This window comes from Lates calcarifer, linkage group LG24, assembly GCF_001640805.2.
Source record: "Lates calcarifer isolate ASB-BC8 linkage group LG24, TLL_Latcal_v3, whole genome shotgun sequence".
NCBI lineage: Eukaryota > Metazoa > Chordata > Actinopteri > Centropomidae > Lates > Lates calcarifer.
The window spans coordinates 4,564,184-4,592,128 of NC_066856.1; the positions used below are offsets into that span (position 1 = coordinate 4,564,184).

The 27,945-nt window shown below is 38.3% G+C and overlaps 1 long non-coding RNA gene across 2 annotated transcripts; it reads right to left on the reverse strand.

Moving 5' to 3' along the window:
- LOC108881551 (uncharacterized) lies at positions 1-27,904 on the reverse strand. 2 transcript variants are annotated; one of them, XR_001960640.2, is made up of 4 exons: positions 27,677-27,904; positions 27,428-27,533; positions 27,213-27,287; positions 1-98 (listed from the first exon to the last, which is right to left on the reverse strand). It is a non-coding gene; the product is annotated as an uncharacterized LOC108881551 (long non-coding RNA). The 2 variants fall into 2 exon arrangements; XR_001960639.2 differs by lacking the exon at positions 27,428-27,533.
- Between the last annotated feature and the right edge of the window lie 41 nt (positions 27,905-27,945).

The window sequence follows — 27,945 nt, forward strand, 5'->3', positions numbered from 1 at the left end:
AGAAATATGAAGCACTTGGACATCATAGATGACGTTTGCACCACCCACAAATTCCCAACATCAACAGGCAGTAGTAGGTGTTGCAGACATCAACGCACCTGATGGTAACAACATGATTAGCTTTGCTTTATATCTATATGCTGTAAATATTATCTTTATAGATCTATATCTCTAAACCTGGGCAAATCAAACCCACAGCAATAGTAGACATGGCTAAACATAAGGGACTGGCAACAAGGCTTACGGCTTTCAAATAAATGCAATATGTGAAATGTGTGAATAATAGGTTGTGGACTCTGACAATCATACTACTCAAGGAGAGACTGGTACTTTAGAAAGGAAAAATATCACATTCATGACTAAAATTTATACCCCAAAGTGATTAAAAAGTACCCTTGCTCAATTTAATACACTGTGATTTTGTCACTACAGCCTTACTTGGTCCAGTATGACCAGTAACTTAAAGAGTCTAATGTTAGAAATGAATGTGACAAGGTGTGTCAGTTGGTGTGTTAATTTTATGATTTTTTACCTGTGCTACAGTTACTGTACTATATATATACTAAATATATCTCCAGTGGCCTGCCTGCTCTTACTAAAACTAGTCTCAAGCAAAAATGAGCTGGACATGAGCATATGACAAATATTTTTGGGACCAGAGAAGTTCCATTTCATTTAACAATTTACATTATTAGTGGGAGTAAATCAGTATCAACATTTTGGTATGTTTCAGCAATGGCTAATCACATTATCTCCTCTAATTCCTTTACAAGTGCTACCAAAGAGCACACGGTAAAGGTTGTCATAACTGAGGATTAGCAGCTTTGTCAAGAGACATCAGGGGAATCTTGCTTGTTTGTGAGGAGCAAAGAGAAGCTGATAAAATGAAACTTAAGTAATTTAACAATACCTGGCTTAATATTGTTGATGAAAAATGAGGTGACAAAAACTGATTTTAAAAATAAAAACTATAATTTTGCTGAAGAAAAAGTGGACAACATTACATTGATTGGTTATCTTGTTTTTTCAAACAACAACAACATAACCTAAATGTCTCTATTTGAATAGCTGCACTTTACATTCCTCTTATAACACACAAAAATCATCACCCCAGTGACTACACAGCAGTCCATCCATGCTGTCAACCATGCCAGGTTAGACTTAGCTATGCACTTTAATGCTACAGCTGTAGGAGCTTGAACATCATACAATGACGGAAAAAGAACATGATGGCTGGGTTGGCATTTGGATCCACTTAAAATATAATGTTGAGAGAAAAAGTGAGCATGGAGTATTGTCAGGAGAGAAGCACTGTGGCCACAAAATTGTTGGGAAGAAATACCATTAAAAAGTTATATATGTAGCTAAATACTGAAGGTAGTGGTTTAATTGGACAATGGGGCATCACTACTTTGCTTGCAAGTGAAGAAAAAAAGTCAGCAATGCAGCCAGCTAACACAGACACAGACAAACTAATATGCTTTCATAATCTCTTGCCATGATGACAGCAATGCTCTCCTTTGGTCTACATAAAAAAAAGCTGTTGACTGCCTACAATTTGTTAAGAATGCTGCTGCCGAAGAACTGATGAAGATGAGACAGAGAGCAAATATAACATCTATTTTAAAGTTATTGCACTGGCTGCCCATCAGTTTTAGAACTGATATCTATCTCTCAGACATGCCTTTTAGATATGTTCCTGGCAGATCTCTTAGATGCTCTACAGCTGGCCTCTTAGTCATCCCAAGGCTTTCATGAGGAAAAAAAAAAAAAAAAGAGTGTCAGCCTTCAGCCACTGTGGCTCTAGTCTCTGGAGCAGTGTGCCTGAAGATCTGAGAGACACCACCTCTGTAGACATTTTATAAGAAACCTTAAGACTTCTTTTTCACAGACTTTTATATAAGTTGCCTGGTCAATTGTAGCCTTAATTTTTAAAGTCTTAATCATAAGTTTTCATACTTATTTCTATCCCTTGTGTTTACTTATTTATTTCATTATTTTATTTTTGTAATTTTTATGTCCAAATTTTTGTTTTTACCTTTTTGTCTGTGCCATTTTGATCTTGTTCTGTGAAGCACACTGCATGTTTGAGTGACAGCCACTATGGAAATAAATCTGAATTGAGTAACCCCAAATCAAACATTTTGTAGTCACCAACAAAGAGGATGAGCTCTCATGTAATCATCGTCTCTTCTGTCCAAATGTGCTCTCTTTGTCGGTCTGATCCTGTGGGCTCATTCACTACCCAGGCTGTAGCCTCAGTGTCCACACCACATTTCTGGCCTGGAGGAGATGTGTTCAATAACGCTCCTAATGTTGCCTGTTGCTCAAGGGTCTACTGACAGGAACTTCTATACCACAGGCATTTCGTGCAGCAGCCTGCCTTAATCTGTCAAAACAAATTATAATCCAGACACGTCAGCATGTCAACTTTACTTACTACTTTTACTTTGTCAGACAGTTGTCAAAACAAGGACAGTCATTTGCCATATTTTTATTTCCCATTGTTTAGGAGAGATTAAGAATAGAGACTATGAGTGTGGATGGTGGCAGAAGACTAAGAAAGATAACCTATACTACCTGTAAACACTGAAAATAAAGTCATTTAAATGTCCTAATATCTCTTTGCCGTTTTTACATCTTTTGCAATATTTGTATTTAATAACAAATAATATCAACAACTGAAATAGATGAGATAGTTGTAGGGCTTTGGCATTGTGAACTCTGGCTCACCGGTATGACTTAGTGTAAAACTTGATGGAATTCATTCATTGTTAATGAAACTGGTTTCCTGCTATGCCAAGTCAAAATGTCTGCTATGAAAAAGGCTCATTTTAGAATGAAGCAAGGACTTCTTCTGACAAAAGATGTGAAAGGGTTTTGACTGCTGTCCTGCACATGAATGCATAAAGACAACTAATTAACAATGTTTAGGTGGATCTGGAGGGATATGTTGACACAAACCAGATGGAAGCAGAGAATTATGAGTACAGATCAAAAGGAATCTGCATAGGTATCAAATCCTCATACAGGTACAGTTCTTTGTTCTTCTCTTATCTATCCTGATTATTATTTTGTCTGATTTCAGTATCAGATTTCAGTAGAGAATGAGTAGGTTCATTTTTGAAGACCAGCCATGACAACCTTGAAGTCACTGCCAAGGTCAGCTGCTAAAAATTTCCTCACATGCACATTGCATTATGAGTCAGCTCAATTTAAATTATATGAAATGCACGACAATCTGACAGCTACAGTTTACAATTCTGATTGAAATGCAATAACAGACCAATTCAGTATGACACGAATGTCTGACTTGTGAACTGATCTAGTGCCAGCGGTAACTCGCAATACAGTACTTCATCTTGTCTATGAATACAAGTCATTACAAGGCATATTAGATCTAATGAAAATACAACACTGTCCATGTTCTATTAGCATACTCTGGTTTCAGATTATAGGAAGCATAAAAAGAGGAAAGGGTGGATGTAAAAGTGTGATTGAGTGAGTGTCTGAAGAGAAGACAGAGATATATAAGGAGACGTTGGCCTTCCAGTGGTCTTACATCATCTTTTAATGAGGGCCCTCATAATCTTCAATGGCTGCTGCACAAGTTGGGGCTGAGTGGCATTCAAAAGGAATACTTCTAACTCTTCCTGACACCAGTGCCAGCAGGGACAACACTGGGAAGACTTGGAGATAAAGAGATGAATGGACGCAAAAGTGCATGGTTGGATTAGTGAAGGGTGAAGGGAACAAATGATTGGCCAGTTGAAGCACTGGTCAGAAACTGTATCAGAGGGAGTTTGAACGTATTAATTACGGAGGGATTACAGGCTTCACATTTGAACATCATGTTTTTGCTTCAGTGGGCAGATGGATATTAATGTGGATTCATGTATAAAATATTTTTTACTATACTAAGGCCCTAACATCAATCAATCAGCATTTTATTCACTCTGCCCAACAGTTGTACTGTGGGGTGTAATGATGATTGCAGCCTCTAGGGGGTGCTAGCAGGACTTAAATAAGACTTTGAGTCTTGTTTATTGCTTGTGAAGATCAAACAGCAGCCCCCAAGATATTTTCTGGCCTATCTCTGTCCAGGTCAATCTCCACTGTGGTTAACAATGATGAAAAGTATAGGCCAGTGCTTACTATTCACATCATATCCTTGTCAGACAATCACTCAGTGATTGCAATCCAAGCCTAGAGAGATGAACTCTGCTACAAACTGAAGATGAAAAGTTTTCTTCATCTCACCAACTAAGTAATCGAGTTTTCCCATCAAAACAGCACCTGAAACACATATAAAATAGTGTGTGCGTTGGGGAAATGGAAGAGTGGGGTGGGAGGGAATGAGATTAATGTTTCCTAAAAGTGTTAGCACTTTATGAGCGTGTTTAGTTTCATTTTACCTTATCTTCTCTTTAATGAATTCTTTAATTTCATCTCATCATCTATTTTATTGCATTCCTGTTTTTCATCCTGCCTTTTCTTGCTCTGTAAACCTTACACAGAATAACCACAAAGCTACCAGTACTAAATGCTGAGGCCAGTGTCAAAATGCTTCTATGTGCAGTTGCTCTAATCAAAATTCAAGATTCAAGATCAATTCTATCATCATTATGCAGCAACAAACACACGTACACACTGGTCTATTCTCTGGGCAGACAACATGGTCGACATCCAACGTCAAAAACTCAACATCTGGTAAACACTGTTCATCCATCTTCACTGCGCTGATTTAACCACATCACCCCACTGGACTCCTCTGCTCTGTCAGAGCATAACAGTGTCTGCTCATTGAGTACAATAGCCTGGATATTGTATTGGAAATAAGTCTCTGCAATGGTATAAGCACAACAGTCTCTGATTTCCTGCCGCTGAGTGAGTCAGAGTCTTACTCCGTTCATTTTACTTTCCTGCGACCAAACATCAGCCAGAGGTAGGCTCTCTCTTCCTTCTCTTTCTGGATCAATTGCTCCTCTTTTGGTGAGGTTTGGTCCGCCTGCTGTGGCATGCTGGTTTGAGGGCACCAAGGGCAAAGATGATTAATCTATTCCCTGTGTTTCCTTTTATGACGCTGATGAGTGCATTTGTTATATGTAATCAGAAGTACTACATTCCCCCGCAACGAAGGAGAAAAAAAGAGCAAATGAAAACAAAAATGTTGCCAAATTTCTTCCCTTTGTGTTTGCTTCCTGCAGAGTTTAATGTACTGAACTTTGATCTGAGAAGAGCAACACCGTACAATGCCCAGTCAGTTTGAGAAAAATAATACAAGTAGCAGAGAAGGAGGGCCTGGCAGCAGTGACAATAATAGAGGTGATTAGAAGTGTTTGATAAGTGTATGCCAACTCATAAGCATGGTCTTTGTTATGTGACTTCCTGTAGATGAAGTCATTTCTTACAAAAAAAAATAACAATTAATGCTAGCCTTTTCAGACTGCCTCACAAAAACAATGTATCCTAATCTGTGTTTTTTTTTAAATTAAAAGCAATAAAAAGTGTAGTTCAACTAGACAGGAGTACATATTATGGAGTACCTTGTAATCACAAACTGTCAACAACTTTATACTGTCACAGCATAGAGAAAAGAGTAAACTGGGATCAGATTTAATGAGACACAAAGCCGCAGAGTACTGCACACTGACTATCAACTGTATACCAGTGTGTGTGTGTGTGTGTGTGTGTGTGTGTGTGTGTGTGTGTGTGTGTGTATGTGTATATGTGTATGTGTGTGAATTACCACAGGTCAAGTGGGAGTTGAAAGCCTCATGAAGTCAGTAATCAGTGAATCCGCCAGATGCTCTCTGAAGCTTAGCCGAGCATGTCTGTTTCAATCAACAACTCACAACAGACACATCCCATAGGTTGGGCCTCTGCTGGTGCATATGAAGGTGGTAGACGCCTTATTTTCCTTGAAATCCTCCTCTGTATTCTCTCTGTCGGTGGTTCAGTCATTCAGACAAGCTGCCCTCATATTCACTGAATAAAATATAGAGGTTGATATGAGGCTTCCCATTGACAAAAGAGGCAAATGATGAAAAGACCTTGGTTATATCAGCATGATATCTTTACTAATATTTCCATAGGAAGACTGTATTTGAAGTCATGTGGGTATTGGCAAGGTCCAGCATTTTTCCTTTATTACATTACATCCCCTAGTATTGATTCTGTAAAACAACTTGAGCTCCTTGACCTCATTTCACAAACAGACGCTGTGACATTGTGCTGGCAAATTAAAATTCAAATCAATCTCCCCTGTGTAAAAAGAAAAAGAGCAGAGAGAGGGAGCAAGAGAGAAAGACAGAGAAAGAGAGAGAGGGGTGGGTGAGTGGGTGGGGGGGGACCTTAAATAAAAGGTGTCATCTTCCCCGGTGGAATTTTAATGAAGTGAATTCATAGTCTCTTCCCACAGAGAGAGGAGCAAATAGCAGCTGCAATTTATCAGCAAACCAGAGTCAAACGTCCCCAGTCAGAGGAGGAGGAGGCCTCTCATCACCACTTTTAAAAACTACAGCAGTAGTTATGATAGGAAGTTTCCACATCTTTTAGAAAATTAAAATGACAGTGGGGTCTGGTGTTGAAGTAACTTCACTGATCCATGTGGAAAAACTGGGTCAGTGCACCTGTGAACTGTAATAAAAACATTAAAGCTTTTAAAACATGAGATAAGGAAATATAGGGCTTCTGTGACATATACAGCCAAATGTCTGGTGAGTAGAGCATGTGTGTTTTTTAACTGCTGGCATATTAGTAAATATTATCTTTTAAAATATTGTCTAATCATGTCCTGTATTATTCATACTATGAACAAATCCCATGAAAACACCAATACCATTATTGAATAGATCCTAAGGACAAGTATTGTGTGTGCATCTCAAGTCTGACATATCTTATTCCTTTGTGTCATGGAGCGCCACTGTTGTCCACAGCTATTAAAACCATGTCAATGTGCCAAACTCTTGCACTGGGTGACAGGTTCCTTCACTACCATTAAATTTATTTTGCCACCCACAAACTGTCCAAGTACCATAAATGCTCAGTAAAGTGTAATCGATGGGTAAAAATAGTTGTCAAAAAGCACAGTTTCTTCCTGTTTGGAAATTCAAGCTGTTTTAGGAAAGTCAGAAAGTACTGAGAGACTAAAACATTGTTGGTGTTGTATCTTTTCATGAGCCTTGACGGTATCAAAATAATGTGTTATCCTGTAAAATATTACACAAATCTAGATTATTGAATGTAAATTTGATTGTCATCAGTGCAAAGACAACATTTTACTATTACAAATTACAGAGAATATTGCCAACTGGGAGAATCTACACTGAGAAATAATCAGCCTCGAACAGAGCCTTGAGGTATCCCACAGGAAAGAAAGTAATAATCAGCAACGTGTTCTGTATTCTACCAGTTAAATATAGAACCACTGCAGTGTGCCAACTGTGATGCCAACACTTTTCTACAGAAAATTCAGCAGGATGCTTTGCTCTGCTGTGTGGATACTAAGATCTAAAACTGTTTGAGAACCGTCTCATCCAATGGGAGACATTGCCGGATGATTCTATAGAAAAACTCTGTGTACTGCTCTTTAAGAGAGGAGATGAAGTTAACCAGCAATCTGCATTTGCCAAAACCAAGTAGATAATCTCCATCCTGGAAGTCGTTTTCCTGTAAAACCTGCAGTGATTTAATGAACACTTTTTTATAAAGCACAACCTCTAATTTGCTTGTCCAAATTAGTTTGACCATAGAATGAGCTTTTTGTTCCCCCTTGTGGCTGTTGGGGCTAGAGATGAAATGGTACCCTTCATATATTTATAACCATAAGTGAATCTGTGAGAAATAACATACTTTCAGTACTACTACTACTACTACTACTACTACTGGTGGTGGTAGTGGTTTTATTCTACAGTATGACTACTACTTTTCTTTTTCTCAACCAAATTAGCACATTAATGAGCTAAACTTCAGTAAAACTGATTTTGGGACCAGATTTTATCCATATGTGTTTGTGTGTATTGTCAGAAAGCAGTGGGAGTGTTGGGGAAGAAGAGTTATTGTGAAGACAAAAGGAAAGGGTGATGAGGACATAACTCCAGGTGAAACGTAAACAGATGGAGAAAATGAATAGAGGGAAAGAGGTCAGGTGTATTGTGTCAGACAGTGAAGACTGAAATATAAAGTAAACCCAAATGAGTTCAAGCCAGCGCTCAGTACATCCTTTGCCCCATGCTGAGTCCATCACACCCTCTAACAGCTTATTGATGGTTTCCCACTGAAAATGTTTATTGACTTGGCCTCAGATAGTGTCAAATGGGGGATAATCTGAGGTATTTTATGTTTTCTCTTAGATGAATGATTTAAAATCACCATTTTCTACTTGGTTGTGTAAAAAACAAAGTGAATCCAAGAAACAACAGGTAAAGCAGCATGTCAGTATGGCAGCACTGAGGAAATGTCAGTGTTTGTCCAGAGCATATATTTTTCATATTATGTTGTAAGGCCATAACATAATGGAAACTTTATTTTGGACTGACTGACTCATTAAAAAAAATTCAGTTAACTAATTCAGCACAGAAATACAGATAGCAGACTAGTTAAATTCATTCATTTTGGCATTATATTGATGTAGCTTTCCTATGCTGGTAGTAGCCATCATGTTACAATCGTCAGGGTTTGTCCTCAAAAACTTCACATACTTTGGCTGAAAATGGCGTAAATAGAGCAGCACTTCAAATTTTAAAGATGTATTGAATAAAATAACTGTCAGCGACTTTCAAAACAATCTGCAACCTGTCAATCAAACTTAAAGCTGCATTCATTTATTTTTGGTAGGATAGTCATGTATGTCTGCATTCCGCAAAACAGAGCAACATTAGTATTCATTTGGAGTCCTGTCTGCTGCAACCTGATGAATTTAAGTTTATCTCCTCTAACCCCAAGTAAAAAACTTTGTGATCACCAATACGAGCTGTGCTTGTATCAGAGTGATCTGGAAAGCTCACTGCAAAAGGAGAAATAGGTACTGGTAATATATCTTACGAGAAGAGGACAGGTCTTGATAATCAAGAATATTTTGGTTGCATTAACCTTTTTGTCCACACAGGTTCTATTCAGGCTATTGGTTGGATATTTAAAGGTTTGTGACAAAGTTGAAATGGAAAATTAAACCTAAGCCTCATGCCATACACAAAGCAATGAGTTCTGTGTCCCTGCTGTTTCCATTGGAAAACAATGGCCAGTGCTGGCATGAAGAGATTCTTTTGCCAGGTGGTAAGCCATAGAAGATGTCATGATCTTTACACTTCACACTATAATAGTGTTAGAGAGGCCTAACAACCAAAACGACCAACTTGACATCAAAATTATGATATGTATGTAAATGCTGATACAGATTTTAAATGTATTCATGATACATCATCCATAGGTTGAATGACCACATGAAACCCAATGTCACAAACTAATCAACAACTGACTGATCAATGAATCCAATCCAATTAATGAATGGAAACTGAATCACAGAAATAATCAATCATTCATTCAATCTAAATCAGAGCTGAGCAATAATTACTTGGTATGCAAAATATGTGTAATTCATTATCATCAATCAGCTGTTGAGGAATTGGCATTAATCATCAAAATGAACAATTAATCATGAGCAGGCTAAATATACCAGACTAAAATACCAAAGCAATTAATCATTAATCATTATAAATATCAGAGTAAAAATCTATAAGAATAGTAAATGCTTAAAGGACCAGTGTGTTGGCCTTCAGGTGACGTAAAAACTCAAAAGTTCCTCTCTAGAGTCCATTGAGAGACATCAACTGGAGACACAAGTGATCCTGCAATAGCTCTTCTCAAACCATTACCAAGTGCTTGCTATGTACCACCATCCTTACAAAACTCTACACTGTAGGTCTCCAGTAAAGCCTGTGAGGTGTTTTCCCTTTCCTATACATAATTTCTTTCTGTTTACACAGAAGTCGTCTCTCTGTAAATTTCAACTTTGCGTCAGAATGGATGAAAAGCAACCAGGTCATTTAAATTCTCTTCTCATTATAGTCTGGGAGACACAGATAGAGAGGTCCAATTTACATTTAGATTGTTTCAGCAGAAGTAAATTAATCAACACTGCAACCCGGCCAACTCACTTGTACAGAATACCTATAAGAATGACACACATGCATATATTTATGTATACATAGTATAGTATTGTATGTATTGTATATATAAATTCACACTTATATGACACAGAATAAAGTAACTGTTATATGTATTTTTTTTTTACAGATCAAGGGATGCATGATCAGAAATCCCAATCTCCTGAATCAGCTTTAGACACCACAGTGCGAATGCCTCACACAGCACACCACACCTGAGTCAGTGACAACAAATGCATTTAAAATATTACAACTTGTATTGCCTTGTGAAAAAGTGTATCTATTTTTCCCTCATAACCTTTGTTACTGTTTCAGTGCTGACATCCCATGGTCATCTCAGCAAAGTGAATGTTTTAGAGGCTCAAACTGCTGAACTTGTAAAAGGACATCTGCACCTTTATAATTGACTCAACAATGTCTGAATCCTTGAATTTCCTTGAACAGCATTCATCAGTGTCTTGTCACAGCCACACACTGTGAGCATTATGGTACAGATGTGACAGACTGTCTGTGAAGGACACTCCTGCACAGATAATCAGTAACCTGGATAACCTGTTAAAAAATACAGCAATATGATATGATATGGAGTATACTCAGGGTATACTCCATATCATATCTTAGACATTATTAAATAATTACTTTTTATTACTGAATTTTAACAGGCTTGTTACCTGTTACTTTTGTCTTCTGTGAAATGGACAACTGCAGACTGTAGCAAACAAATGCAGCTGTCACCCAACTTTACAGTGAAAGAGTGAATCAATCAATCAGATTTAGCCCACACAATGGCCAACAGTCTTTCAGTACTTCAAGTTATTTCTCCTGGAAATATAGACATTATTTTCCCCTCTGAGTGAATTGTTGTGTGAGGACTGAACACTACAGTGCTGGCACCACTGGCCAAAGAGTCACTTCATTCAAACAGCCAAGGTCTGATTTTAAACCGAGGTATTTGTCTGATTCAACAATAACTTTTATCATAATAGAAGTTTGAATTTAAAAGTGAAAAGGCATGTTCAAAATTATCCAGGTTAACTAAATAAAGGTTAACTACGAGATGGGAAAAAAGCGTGTGTTCATTTAATCTTGGGAAAGTATAAAACTAGTCTGTGTGTCCATTTTGAAGACTAGTAAAAGGTCATGAGGACATGCCCATTTTCATCAATTTTGCCACTTTGCAGGTTTAAGAATACACCTCTGACCACCCGGTGAGTCCAATTTCCACTCTTCCTATAGCCAGGTCCAGGACTAACTCCTAAGAAAAATATCTCCTTAGCTGCTAAATGTTCCACTATGTTCACCAGTGTTGCTGACTTTGTCTGCCATTTAGTTTGGGGTAATGGGGCTTATCACAGTTTTTTCACTGAAAAGTTTGCAGCCTGCTGCTGCTGTTGGAAATGAGGATAAGGATGCTAAAACTGAACCAAAACTTGCGGGAAGTTGCAGGCAGTAAAACCAAAACCCTGCACTGAAAGATGCTTAAAAGCTCTGTAGAGCTGAGGGGAACTACAGACTCTGTGATAATTCTTGGTTCGTCAATGGGAATAACCACTTTCACATTAAATTGCCTTTCTCGTCTGTTCTTACTATAAAATATTTGTTAGTGCAGCTTTACTGTAACTACTGCCCACTTGTCTCATCTTTTGGGGGTTTTCTGCATTTTTGGTTATTTTCAAACAAAAAAATAGAATAATTTTTTTTCCACTGTCTATTGATTCCATTTAAATTTATTTATTGACCATAAAAATAATTAATTTTTGAGATGAAGATAGGGAGTGCTAGTTAGCAAAAATTTGTGGTCAATTTGTAAGATTATCACATCTAAATGACATTTTTTCTTCTTTGCCTTCCAGGGCTTCTGCATCTAAGATGCTCACATAACAGAAAAAGATAGCATCTCATGTAGTTTTACAAATATAAAGGTTGGCCTTGTGTTTGTACAAGAGAAAAGGTCATCAAAACATTAGGATTCCTTCATGAATACCATGAATAATGATGGATAATTTAAAAGAAATTCTGATATTTTGAGATTTTGTGTGAAGGTGTCAGTCAAAGGGAAATTTTAAACTGATCATGAGGTCACCAACATCAATAGGAGTAACTTTCCTAGGGGGCATTAATATCCATACCAAATGTTATACCAGTCAGTGATCTTGACCCATCTGCTAGACAGACAGACTAACAGCCCAACATCGTCATATTATGCCCCACAGAGAACAGAGAAAGAAAAAAGAAAATTAACCATAAGGAAGGGATGTAGAAAATAAGACACCATGTATCTTTCTTCTTCACATGTGGTTTCTCTAGGAAAGAGTATTGCCTTGGCACAGTACTGTTATCAGGTGGCTGCTGGTAGGACAGAAGAGACAATTGTAGGCTTTTTTTTTGAGTAGACGTAATCAGCCTGCTGAGGATCAGGAGCCAAGGCTCAGCAGGGCCTCTAATAACACTCTCTCCACTGCTGCTCTATTGAGGACATGTACATACAGGCTCTGGGAGTCTGGAAGACGAGCTGTGTCCTGTGTGGTTATTCCTTCAAACTCCCAAGACTAACTCCTGCTCTGCTGCCTCACAATGTATATAATATACTGTATGTCCTAAACTGTAACAGCTGTGCTCCCTCCATGTTGGACAAAGGCTCCCTTTTCTCACAAATCACAATATAACCCCATGTGGACCAAACAAACAGGCAATTGTCTTGCTCTTGCTTATTGTGTATTAAATATTGTCTAAGTTTATACACTGATGAAGTATATCACCAACTACCAAAGCAACTGCAGGAGTAAAATTACCATCATTTGTAGCAAATAACTTGACTTCTGACCACTACCTTTGTTCTCATCTTTAGAGCACCAGTTGGCATATACTAGTCAACAACTGAGACTGATATTAACATTAGCCTGACAGGTTGCTAAAACCACTCAGCTGTTTAGATAAGTGTAATTAAAACTCTATAGTTAACTCACTTCTGCAACCGTTAGTCATCAGTAAGAGTAAACTGCAATTAAGTCAGTAATAAATCCACAATCACTTGTCACATTGTACCATAAGTTTTGTTTGTTTCTGCTAGTTCTTTAGTGCGCATATGTGTTGTGTAAGATAAAGTGTGATTTTTCCATCACAGATTCTCTGTTTTCTGTGAAGTAGTAAAAATAAGCACATTTTGTCTTGCACAGGAAATTATAAATAAATGTATGAAATCATCAAGGGACTGAATTGTTGCAGCATTTAATTGTATTTTATAAAGCATGCCCCTAGAATTTCCATTTTTTTCTTTTTTTTTTTTGCGATCTCTCGCCAGCATGACACTAAGAAAACTGCCCCATCATAGAAAGCACTCTGTTGGTGTAAAGGTCCTCACAGAGAATGTTTCCTAGGGTGAGAGAGGAGCAAGTTGTGGCAGGGGCATCCGCACAGCCAACAGTTTGGCTGTGAGCAATACGATGTCAGCTGTGAGCAAGGTCATACTCTTTGACAACTTGCCTGTGAGTGCCTGTGTTCAAGCTAGCTGGACCTGCAGTATGTTGTGCAAAACTACGGAATGAGCAAATATGGAGGACATAGTTAAACAGGAAAGCAGAATTTTAGAGTGCTAGCACTCCTTTGTTGTTTTTTAACGATACCAAGCTTTGAATGGATCAACTGTTGATAGTGAAGGTTAACTGCCTCAGTAAACAAACATATCAGCCACACAGTAGACATCAGACACACAGCCACTTGTTGGAATTGGTAGCTTATCTTATGCCTACTGTGCCTATTTTGTGACCATTGATCCATTTTAAATACTGTGTAAAATAAGACCCCTATAATGAGCCATCTTCAAATTTAACTTATTTTATTTTAAATCATCAGTAAATCAGTTGTTTGTAGTCCATCCATCCATCCAAAGGAAATGTTTTCTTGTAAATGTGACAGTAATGTCAATGGCAGAGACATATCTATACACAGAAACAGAAAATCTACACTTTATTTTTACACAGCTCCACATTGTGGTGAATTAAACACAAGAACAAAACCTACATGGGATTTGGCTTCAGCGAAAAGTCCACTCATATGTTCATACATGAAGCAGACGTTAGAATTGACTGGCTGAAGTGGCTGCATCAGACACAGTACCACCACTGCAGACACATCATGACCCTCACTTGTTCAGTTACAGTGTGCAAAACATCTTCCAGCCTTCAGTGCACCTTTCCTCTGCCAATCAACAAATGTTTAATTCAGATTCTGAATCCAAAAAGGAAACTGCTGTTGATAGCCAAATCATTGCAGTTTTATTTTATTCAAATTATTTCTCCTGTCATTCATTTGTAGTACACAAGGCATACTGTTTGCTAGGACTATGTACTATACATCTCAAATATGGGAAATTAATAGAAAAATTTAAATATGCACTTAAAATGGTCAAATTGATTTTTGGTGCAGTGAACTGCGTTTCTCTGTTATGTTTCACATCACACCAAACTTTTCATATTTTTAAATAACAAAACCTTGAGTAACTATTTATTCAAATAAAGAATAGCTCCGAATCAGTCATTTAGGTGTAAGTTCATAAAATGATAAGATATGCTGCCCAGTAGATGTAGCTGGGACTTATAGTGGTTAATTTATTGTACATACTTTCTGTGTATGCAGAGATGACAGTGTCTGTTCTTTAAAACTGCACAAGCTCATCATAGATTACTTTTTTAAATCTCATGATTATTACCTGTTTTTTAAGGTGGTGAATATTTATGAGATGTGGTCTTTAATGCAATGAATGGCCCCAACTTGCTATAAAGGCTACCTGTTGTACTCATGTAGGCAATTTAGTCTTATAGTCCTGCTGTCAGAAATCAGCAAACAATATGTTTAGCAGCGTCAGTTCATAGTCATATTAAAGGACAATTTTGTTATTTACAATATTTTCATGTATTAATATTTTCATGTATTTTCTGTAAAAAGGGTATGGTTTAGGTTATGCTGAAAAACACCTCTTTATATGAATACAAGCAGTCCAAGTCTAACATGAGAGGTGGTCAAGAGAATATGACAGCCATGGAGATCAAATGAGAGAATATTATAGCCTACAGCTGGTGATGTTACACTGGCTGGTGTTAACAGAGAATGATACTAGACAGACATGCAAAAGAACACTGAGGCAGCTGTCTGAATGAAAGCATCTTCTAACAACTACTGAAATGTACATATTTGTTGCTGTGCAGAAATATGCCAATGAAATCAAAATAAACTCATCAATAAATTATTATCAAAGGACAGCCTCAAATTCTCTTAAATGATTACATGCCAACTAAAAAGAAATGATGTTCATATAAGTGGTTCTAGCATGAGGCCCCATGGGTCCATGGCAACTTCACTAAGGGCAAGCTGTTACTTACGGCTCGCTGACTTTCCTGCAGCTGCAGTAGGCAGCAGTGTTCCTGCTTTACTGGCTCAATCCACCTATTGAGGTTTTGCAGTTGTCAGCACATCCAGGTTTTTGCCTGGGTCAAGGGAAGGCTAAATGACGGCATTGATATGGCGCACACAATCTAAAGGTAAACATCCATTTATCTAGATTGAATGTGCAAAAACAAATAGGTTTTATACAATTATTATGCTCCGACTGGTTTTAGGCTTCAACTGGAGATGGGATTTGAAACCAAATTAGTGTAGACTACGATGTTAGAAACCAGATGTTCTATCACCTACCTACCTTAAGACTGTATGTGTCAATGGATGTTTTATGTGCCCTCGCTTTCATCTAATTTTTTATCTTTGCAATTCAACAGGGATAAGACACATCTAACTCTTCCACAGAAATATGGAGTAAATCAGGACTTTAAAGCTCCATTGGCACACCCTAAACTTAAATTATGCATCAATACCAATGAATTTTTTAGTTACAGACTCATCATATTTCACCCTGTCTTTTATGATCTGAGGACCTCTTTGGCACACAGTTGGCAGATGGAAGTCCTTTGTCTGCTGGACAAATTAAAGTTCAAATGTGACTTGCAAATTCAGACGGTTTCAGGGTGCCACAGCTGGGTTAGAAATTGGTATGCAGTATACAGTGGGTATGGTATACTGTGTTCTGTTGGATTTTTGTGCTTAGGATCTGTTCAGGATGTATGATAAAGACTACTTGACTCTGCCTCATGTATAATGCTCAGGTGAATACAGTGCAACACACAAATATTGGTATAGTTATTGTGACTCTGGTCTACTTGTTAAATGACCATTTTGAGACTAAATACAAGCTGACATTCAAAAATAAAGTAGATAAGGTGGAGTCCATTAAATGAGTATAAGAAATCTTACAATGCCACCAAGCACTGGTCAACAGTGACAGCCTAACGATCTACAATGATCTATGTGAATAAATAAATAAACAGAGTAAAATTGTCATTGGTCCATTAGTTATGTGCAGCAAATAAAGTGTAGCTAGAGTATGATTACATTGATAATGGTTAGAGAAAGCTTAAAATTTTGACTGGTGTTGACAGCACATTCTCATAAAAATAACGAATGGAAGCACATAGTTATTCCAATATGGAAATTGGAATTCTGGAAATTTGGTTAAAGTTTGGATGGAAACTTGACTAATGAACAAGAACAGTCAATTTCAACAAGAGCACAATAGCTAATAAATTACTTTACTGAGGATTATTAGAAAGTGTCACCCAAAATGGGTTTTCTGAGTTTCCCAATCCTGTGGGATTTGGTGTAAATCTATCCATAGAGAGGTAATGATCCATCTTGACATTCCAACACCTGATTCACACAAAAGCCCCATTATCTGATAGCCACAACAAAATGTGATGGAACGGAATGTGTTCGGCTTGCAAAATGATGTCTGGAACAGACTGGGAGTGTGTTCGACCAGCTAGGAACAGAGTGATAATACTCTCCTGTTGTGCAGGGTGAACACAGATAGGTGGTATATCTAAGGCACCATTCATCACAACTAACTCTACAAACGCCTGAAGAATATGTAAGCAGGGCCCAAACTTTCTCTTTCAGCCTAACTGGCAATATGGCTGAAGGTTTTTTAATGCACAACCTCTGTGAAAGGCAGGGAAAGTGGAGACCAGCAAGTTCTGCTCTCAGAAGTGTGAAAACAAAAAATCAATCAGCTCTTCCAAACAGTGTACTACAGCATGACAAAACAATTACTATTGTATCAAGTGTCTCTATACAGAGAGAAAAGTCTGCGTGTGAGTGTGTGTGTTAGAAATGTGTATATCTGTATGCATTGCATTTTTGATTCTCTTAGTGACACATTATATTTAAAGAGACTTATCTGATCTGAAGTGTTAGACAGTCACACAGAGAAGTACCTCTACAGGAGTTGGTTTGCTGTGCCCCAAGGGGTGTGCTTGTAGAATAGAATCCATTTTTTCTCTATGGGGAACATGTTTTTTTGGCCACTGGGACAAACTGGTAGCAAGCCTGAGTGGCAGGCACTATATATACCTTTGGTAATACAACCACTGTATTTCCAGAGTTAAGGTTATAACACCACTGTCGCTTGTATCTTCACAGAAGCATAATTCCAGCTTGAGTGGTGTAAATGTAATTTTAAAATAATATGAGGCCAAATGTCTAATCTCTAGCTTTTCTGAGCATTCAACGCACCTCATTGTCTTTGTCAGTGAAGCTAGCTAAGATGACTGATTTATGGATGACAATATCTACATGGTACACATTTCAGCCACATTTTTCAGTTTAATCCCACCTGGCAATCTCAGTATGGACTAGACTCCCAGACTGCAGCAGCTGCTTTTTCTAATTTTTTGATTAGTGGAGTAAATATTCAGTCTATAATAGGCCCAAAATTCCCATTACAAGTCCCCAAAACCAACAAATGTTTGGCGGTTCCCCTTGATGGATGTTATAAGCAACACTTGTACACTTTAAAAGGAACACACAGATATGGTGTGGCCTTCAGAGGATTGAGAACTGATGGGCTGAAACTGCATACTTTTACCAAATAAGAAGTTTCAGCCAGACAAGAGCTAATGCTTGGTGTAAGTGAAAATCAGCCATGTAAGGAGCAGTTTATGCTTGTTTGGTAGTTTTGGATAGATGAAAGACACTGACACTCAAAGTCAAGTGCTACCAAATAACACTGACAAAATATGCTTCACAGTCTTCTTCCAAGAGGATTCTACTGCTGTGGTTCAAATGAAGTGTGAATGAAATCTGAGCCAAATACAAGAAAGGGACGAAACACACAAAGAGTTTGAGCATAATGGCACCAGTCCCTCATGCTTGGAAAGCCTAGCATTACAAAATCAGGTCCGGAGTGATGTTCATGCCGAGTATGATGATTTCTTATCACCCAGTAGGAATACCAAAAAAGGTTAGTTATAGGATAGAGGGGAGACAGGATCAAGATGTGAACCTGAACATTAATGAAGATGTGCTGGAATGGCAATTTTCTAACACCATCAAATAAATAAGATACTTGAAAGCTGGAAAATATGACCAAAAAGTAAAATCTCAACTTTTTTTTTTTCAAGCTTAAGGCCAATTCATGATTTTCCTTTTTTTCTCGCAAAATGCAAAAGGACTTAAACATCAGATTTTTTTAGGACTTCACATGCAAAATAGTTGAGCATTCGTAATAAGAATCAGCACTACCTGCAAGGCTGTTTTTCAAAATATTCATTGAAAATATGCAGTTTATCCCACAGAGCTATGAACTGTCAGTGCCAGATACTTCAACTAAGTAGAGGAAAACCTCCACTTTAATAATCAGAGAGCAGAAAAGTCTGCATGTCAATTAATTTCCTGCCGTTTATGTTTCAAGACTGATATCTGCAGACAGACAGCTGCAAACAGCAGACTGAATAAAGGAGAATCCACACATTGATCAGTGGACTCCTGTGACTTCCGCTGCCAGTTTTTCAGCCTGTTCTTCTCAGTTGTGATGGTTAAATGCACTGTAAGATTGCCAGACTCAGCAAGCCACCTGGAGCCCAGTGGACACAGCCGAATTGACAGCCTAAGACAACTAATTTACTCACTTTTACATTTAGTTGTACTATGAGTTGTATGTCTGTAATTGTAGAAGGCACCTGGGCCCAGAGTGTCCAGCTGAAATGTAGACCAACCAGGCAGTTGTCCAGGTGTTAATGTACTCCCACTCAAGTTTCTGACATCATTATGAATAAGACTGCTACAGAGACAGACTTTTCTCCATTAAAGAGCAAGAACCTTTTTGTTTAATCAGAAACACTACTGGACCACCAGACTCCATTGACAAAAAACTAATTTCTTGCATAATCGTGCATTGCTGGAGTACCGCATTTGAATACCTCTGCAACCAAAACAACACAAACAAGCTAACTCTCTGAGCAGTATTCCAGCAGATTCACTGTTCCACAAAATGGATATTACTTTTTAATAAAAAGTTCCTTCTCTTTGGGGATCCTACCCATAATGTTATCTGACATGTACAATAACAATCTCAAGGTTCAAGGTTCAAGGTTCAAGTTTTGTTTATTGTCCTTCAACATGCTGACACGGGGGAAACTAAATTTGTTACTCAGGCCCAGCAATGTACATTAATAGAAATATTAAATAATAGATAAGACTAAATAGCAGAAATCAACTTAAAAACGGAGCAGCACAGTAGAAGAACAGCAGAGGCAACAAGGTGGCAGTCAGCCACCGCCACTGAGCCTGTCAGTGACAAAGACAAGCACTTTAGTGGATGTACTTTGACATAGACAACTGCCCATTGCATTACACTGCAGCAGCTGTTTGCAGTTGCTGGGTACACCGTTCCAGTTCAACATTGCACTGACCAAAGATTTTTGTCCCCATCAATCATTTATACCCAAAAACATGGTTTAAAAACATTGGCGTTATCCTTTAACATCATCTGACACTACACATCTCACTCATCCATACACAAATCTTCACTACTGAAAATACACATCACTACATAATTGTGGTATTGTTTGTTTTGTGTTAACTGTTATGCTCTGTCGAAATTAGTTATTTGCCCTTTAACCCAACTCCCTCTCTTTTGTCATGACTTCAGAGCCATACCATGACTGCCAAACTGAACAGTACAGGCAAAAAAAAAGTAAATTCTTCAACCTATTCAGATGAAAAACCTTTGATATGATCAGGCTCTGAGATGTAGCAGAAGAGACCAGAGAGCAGGTGTAAAAAAGGAAAGAGTGGAAGACAGAATGAAGCAGTAAAAAAAGAATAACAATGCAACAGCTCTCAGGCCTTTGCTTATTTTCCATGCAGACAGGTACACACAGAGCATATGCTCCACCAGATGGAGGTCTCAAGGTGACTTTGCCTCTGAGATATTCCCACTTGCCTCAGGTTTTCTTAGCATTTCTGATTACCTGTTGAATAGCAGAGATTTTTGCGTGTGCCGAGTGATAAAGCAAGTTCCAAATCAAGCGCTGCCTCTTACCTTCCACAGAGAGACTGCTTGCCCTCAGCATTTTCTGCAAAATACCAGACATTCTGCAGCAGTGAATTAAACAGGAGCCATTTAAAATTCATGACGTTGTGGAAGGGAGAAGTGAACAAATGCAGCTATTAAGACATTTGTCGCAGTCTTCTGTGGTCCACAGGGGGGTGAAAGAGGGAAGAAAAAAGGAAGTGTGACTGTTTAACAAGAGGATGCCAACTGCTCTATGTGAGATTGGGATAACCATTTAAGAATGATAGATAAGTGATTTTTGCAGGATGCATCTGCTCAGTTGAAAGAGGAATTTATTTGCTGGTTAAGTGTTTCTGGAAGCGGAAAAAACATTAGTTGAAGAGCCCTGCTGTTAAACGACAAGTGCGCGGTGCTTTTGTTTTAACTTTAATGACTGACGGGTCACAGGAAAGCTGAAAGTGGAACGTCATTAAGAAATCCCTGAGAAGCTGGAGTGGAAGGAGAGTGAGGCACGAGGTGAGAAAAAGGTGCACACACACACACATTCATGCACACACGTACTTTCCTCTCTCTGACAGGAAATCTTTTGCCTTGCTCACCGTGTGGTTTCTGAGTGCTGGTGATGGAAACAGACCATGTTAAAGCGTACAGACAGCCACTGTACGTCTCTGCCTGGGCGAAGGGATGAGGTGCACTTTTCCCTGAGTTAGTGTTTTCCGTCAAAGCCAAATGTTTTTCTCAGGCCTGTCACTTAGATCAAAGTGGGCCAAGGCCTTCAGTCCTCGACCAACTTGCCTCATACAGCCTTACAGCCAGCTAAGAGCACATTCCTTAACTGCCTGCCTCCAGAATGGAGCCCTGGAGTGGCTGTAAAAATAATATACATATTGCGTGTGCATAAATGCATAAAGCCTGTGGTCAAGTTGCCTTCGAAACATACAGAAAGAGAACCAGTGTCAAGTCTATGTGAATTATACAAGTTAGATTTGACAAATGGAAATGTAGCAAATCTAACTGGTCCAACTGCAGACCTCACACCTAATGAGACCAAGAACATAACACCACATGAAATAGTGATATATGTCCTCTGAAATCAAACTGAAACATAAAATCACCAAATACAATTTAGACCTTAACAGCGCATTTGCTAACCTACGTGTGTAATATTAGTATTAAGTTGGATACTATTGTGTTTTTTCAAACCTTGCCAAAGTTAAAATGATAATGTTAGTTACACACATCTTTATAAAATGCTGAAGATAGTATCATATTTTCTGGGTTATACTTTCGCTGTGTGGTTCTCTTTGAATTTTATCTCACCCACTGCTGATATTTTACAGAGAAGATACTGTTATCTACGCACTCTCAGTTAGTCAAATTAACTGTACACATTTTAGCTTTTCCCCCCCAAAAAATCAGATCCTCTGCACAACTCATTAAAAGTGAGATTGTAAATTGACAAAACAGAAGATGAACTTGCACAGCGTACATGGACACATGCAGCACTGTTGGTGTCATCAATAATGTAAATTGCTGCCTCAAGGTAATTGTTTATTTCCATGCTGGTGCAAATCTGGCTGAAGTGCAAACACAGGCTGATTAACAAATCTCAAGGTCTTGTTTGGAATGGCACACCTGAGGCTGTGGTTATGTAGATGAGCCGGCACAGAATAATAGGATACATCTATTGTGGTATTCTATATCTTGCTTATTGTCAACAAATAATATGAACAGTGCCAAACCAACAATGCATGCGTCTGGCTAAGTTTACTAAGTACTGTGTATGTAATCAAAGCCTGATTTCTCTTATTCCTCTGTGCCATAGACTTCCATGTTATCCAAAACCTTAAAAACATATTCAGTGAGCCAGTGTTTAATTGGGTGACACATTCCTTACCATTATCATGAACACAGACACTATAGTTTATATGTTGTCCTGCTGCCCCAAAATACTCTCTAAAGCACAAAATGTAGATTAATCTGCTGCTGCTAGAAAATTGCGGAGAAAAAAAAAGGCAAGTCACAGAACTGATAGATGGACTAATACATTGTTGGATTTAGTTTAGGTTTTTTTTTTTTTCACAGATAAAAAATAGATGCTACCAACCTTTTCCTTTAAATTGCACTTACACTTATGCCATTTTTTGTGTATTTAAAGGATCTTCATACTGTATCTTTGACAAAAGTTAACAATGTGTTGAAAGCTTTGGCCATCAATTAAAACCTGTGGTCCTAGAATGCACTGTGAGACATGTCCACTGACATATCCATTGATGGTCAATATAGAAAGCTTCAGTTACAATCTCATTTACATCACAGATAACATTTTGATTTAACAGAGAAAACATTTTTAGAGTTGTGGTTAAGAAAAGCATCTCAAAATCTTTAATATAGCATGTGTTCCAAAACCAGATTATCACCATGTGACATGTTAATGTCTACATGTTAGTTAGTGTGGGCGCACACACATACACAAGCACTCATCTTCTAACTCCACTGTTTTCTGTCTGACACTGTGAATCTTCCCTCAGACTTGGGAGATGTTGTAGCCCCACTATCACTGGATTACTGTGATACTAAAGAAAGTTCAAGGTTTGGAGGTTCTTTTTATTTTTACGCAGGTTTATGGACGAGTATGTGCGATGGAGATAATGATATCCTTGGTGAGTGTAATTCACAGTGAATCTAAACATGATGGAGTTGTGACTCTAAGAAGAATTGCAAATTTGATGAAAATGGCAGCAATCAGGAGCTAAGGGTTTTAAAGTACCCTAATTGCCTTTATGAGCTATGTACCACAGCTACTGCTACTGCAACCACAGACTGTGCTGGTGAGTGTGAGTACAGCATCATCTGTTCTTTTCTTCACACAAAATGGCAAACAATTCCACAAGGTCATACAGAATGATCAGAAGAGCGCATCACAGTCTATTAACCATTTTGAGACATTTTTCTTAACCACAGCTGGTTAATCAAAGCTATCTGCTGTACAAATGGGATGGACACCATAGCTGTTACTGTTTTGAGAAATATAAATTCAACTTGGACAGGAAACATCAGGACAGAGGAAAGAGTATTTGACATTTTGACATCAGGAGAGAATATCTGAGTTGCAATTTCAGGTGGTGTATACGGTTTTTGTGCTTCAGGCTATGCACCTTGGACAATAATTGCCATTTTCTCTTAGCAGTCCTTCTAACTGCTCCCTTCCCATTAGGAAACAGTGTGCAGTAACTCCGCAGCCATGAAATGAAAACACCATGTTGAGGAGGTTCATTGCTTTTAAAGTGAAATGAGAAGAGCTGATTTGATTAGCTATTATTGCAGCCTGCCCCGACTCCACCGGCTTATGTTGCTTTACTGCTACAGACAATGCTGCTCTAGCCACTTTTCCAGATTACACCAAGCTTCACATACATGTAAATGTTTTAGATTGTATATATCGGAGATGGACCAGCATGTTTTTTTTCTGTAGCTGAAACCCCATTTGGACTGGATTTGTTTCTCCAGGGGTGATTTTAACATTACCTGTGCTGGTTGGTGATTTTAATCTCATCCAGAGCACATATGTGAGTAATTTTCACCCCTACCTCAGGAATAATTACAGCTACAATTACCTACTGTGTTTTTTGTGATCTGACTGCTCTCCCATCCCACAAGTCCTATCCAGAGTGCATTTTAAAGTGGATCTGAAGTGGAGATTGTTCTACGTCAATACAGAGCTCAGTATTAAATTTGACTTTTGTGTGAAACAAGATTAGTCAGAAATGTTTTTTGCTAATCTGATTCAACAGAACAGTCTATTTGGTGGAGGAAATTACAGCCATCAGAAGAGTAAGACCCTGTAAAAGGTCATTAAATGTGCTGTGGTAATATCAATTACAAGTAGGTACAGCTATAATCTCCTCAAACCCATTTTTCTTTATTCTATATTTGTTTACATTGTAGCAATCTGACACTATTGAAACCATGTCAACTTAGCTACAACAACAACAACTACAGACAACTATCACTGGATTGTTTTTATACAGAAATGAACTTTTTTCACAAATTCATTTCACTCAGTATCGCTGCCTCTCACCTCTCCTTCCTCACCCCCATTTCAACTCTCCTGAAGAAGCTTTTGGCTTTCTCCTCTAGAATGTCCCTATCTAGTACAGACCATATCCTGTAAATTCCCACTGGTTAAAATGTCTTCTGGGACGATGGCTTAAATTTCTGAGGAGCACAGTGGATATTTTATTCCCCACCTCACCCTCTAATATTAATCATGTCCAAATGAGCTTTTAATGTGTCCCTTAGAAGAAACCTGGAAAATGAACAACAGCACTGTCTAAAATGCTTATTTGTTATTTAGAGGAATGCATACAAAACAGGTCTATATTGGGTTATCTTAATTGTGTCTAATCTTTAAACAAAATCTTACTCTCTTAACTGTACACCTCAGGGACCTGGGAGTTTGACATTTAACAAATAACTGAGCCATATTTTTTAAAAATATCTCACTGTCTAGCCATTTTACATTGTAAATGGTAAACGAACTGTATTTACATAGCACTTCTCTAGTCTTATTGACCACTCAAGTGCTTTACACTACAGGTCACATTCACTCATTCACATACATATTCATACAGCACTTTTTCTACATATTCAGCCTTCTAACACATATACACACATTCACCATTCACACCAGTGGTATGCCATTGAGGGCACTTATGGGTTCAGCATCTTGCCTGGGGATATTTCGGCACGCGGACTGGAGGAGCCAAGGATTGAACAACTGACCTTCTGATTGGTGGGAGACCCACTCTACCTCCTGAGCCATCTCTGCTATTCTCAATACTCTATATAAGAATGAACAGTATGTGATAAAATCCCAGTCAACAGTGGGTCTGTTTACTAATGAATAATGAATTCTCTAGGTCTGACATAGAATAGAACAAATGCGGTAACAACATATCACTAAAACAACAGTCAAGAGTACACTACAGAAGTGCAAATTAACCTACCAGAAATATACCCAACACAAAGCATAAAACATTAAGAAAATAAAACAAAACAGAACAACAAGCAGACTTAAAAATATTTTTAGCTGCCAAAAAACACATTACAGTGCAAGGAAACAGAGGATGACAACTGTCTGTCAGGGTGCTTAAGGCTTGTCTTAGAAGTATACAGCTTATTCAGCTTCATCTGGGGCTTCCCAGTTATTTTGCTGCCAATGTCAACTATTCTAACCAGCTTATTCCTAAGTCTAAAGTTCAGGTGACCAAACTATGCTCAGTTACAACACTCAGTCAGGGTTATTTACCAAATTTCCAAGTTTGACCGACTCATTGAAACTATAAAGGCTATTAAGATGAAACTGGTTTGCTTTTGTTGTAGCATTGTAAGGAACGTTCCATACCACACAAACATAATTTTCAACAGTGACAAACAAGTTGACCATCAGCACAACACACTCAAGTCCTCTTTGGCACAAATGACCATTTTTTAGTCCTATCAACACTAATCTCAAAATTGCTACTCTTGCACCATGATTTAAGACTGTGTTTATGGGCCAAATATTCACCTTCACTTAAGGGGTCTAATTTCTGAGTAGGCCAACGAAGCCTCTGTTATCCTGATACCTAACCAAACAGAAACTCTGCTCTGTGACTCTTGAAATCATTGGCGCACAGGGGAAAGAACACATCCTTGAAGAGCTCATGTACTAACAGTGAGAAAGTCAGACATTTCTCCAATGACACAGACTGTCTGGGGTTGGTTAGAAAGCAAATCCTTTATCCAGAGAATGAAGTCACCTCGGGATCAATGAGTCTTTGTAAAACGACACGTCTTCATAGAATTTAAAGCTGAACAAATTCCACAAATAAAACTCCAGCATAACATTTAGGATGCCTAAGATGCTATTAAAAATAGTCAGCAGTGCAACAGCAGTACCTACTCACTACCAAAGATGATCCTCAACATTAAAGTCGGGTCATGTGGTGAGATTGCAAATGCACAACTTAACACAGAATACTGACTCATGACAGTTACTCATCACACCAGCTGCATATGCATTATCATGCAGGGCTCTGTTCATTCACAGTACTAGCAGTCTTGGAGCTTGTTGATTGCACCTCATTTGACGTGATTTTGTGCTGTCAAATGGCATAGCTGTCTTAATATTCAGCAAGGAGACTGGTAGTAGCAGACTCTGTAAAGACCAGTAAGACCTCCAGCCTACACAAAATGCACATTCTCTTAAACAAAAACACTTCCTCTTTCCTCTTACAACTTACGTTAAATAAGTTCAATTACAGCCAAAACCATGAGGCATAACTGAAACCAGATACATGTTCATGCAAAAATAAATAAATAAATGTATCTTCTTAAGTGTATAAGTTGCTCTCTGTTCATCCTTTGAGTTTATCCCTTTCAATTCCTAAAAGGTGGTAAGTTTATCAGTTACAGTTCCTCTGAAAGCTCCTTTTAAGTTATTAGGTACTCTTAGGTCTCACAAAATCAGTTTTATGTCCAGTCTTGGAGTCCTTTAAGGTATCGGTTTTTGTGCGTGTGTGGGGCCATTAAATAGATAAACCTGAGACCTCAGAGAATACAAATTAAGTACAACTCTTGTCGTGTGATTTGCGTCTTACCGTGCATCCACACATCAGCATCCAGACGCAGGGGCGATGATCTCCACTGCAGACGAGGAGGTTCAACGTTGCCAACTGGAGCAAACAATAAATTACATTAACTACAATTACCATTTATGAAACGGTCTCCTCTGTCTTGTCTTCAGTTCATTTTTTTATTTCAACACATAAGCTTTGGCACAATGCAAATATACAAATCACTTCGTGAGCTTTACCTGAACTGCAGCCGCAGCTATCATTGTAGTGCTCCGTGTAGCGCTTTGCTTCTAGGTCGCAATTAAGCCCATAGGAGTGGGCGGCTAAACAGCTCATTGCTATCAACTGTAATATATTCACTTAACGTCACACACAATATCCTGACTGGTCTTGCTGTACGACATTCCGTGAAGTAAAAATCACACACAACTGAATTCTTTTGAAGCGAAATTTCAATGCTAATCAACTAACTCAGGTAGCTAACTCACCTGGACAATCCACGTTAATTAGAGGGAAAATGCGACGGAGTCCCCTCCGCTGACGACTTCTCCCTCACAGCTGCTCCGCGGCTTAGTAGTTTCCTCGCCCCGGGATTACTGCCAGCTTCAATCGGTTCCACTAAAAACTCCTGAAATTGTACTGTTACAAATTATTTTACCTTTCTGCATGTTTTACAGAGTTCTTGTTGAACACCTGTCTGAGCGGCGTGCTCTGCAGTTACCACAAGGGGGTGGAGTTTCTGTTTGCAGCTTAGGTG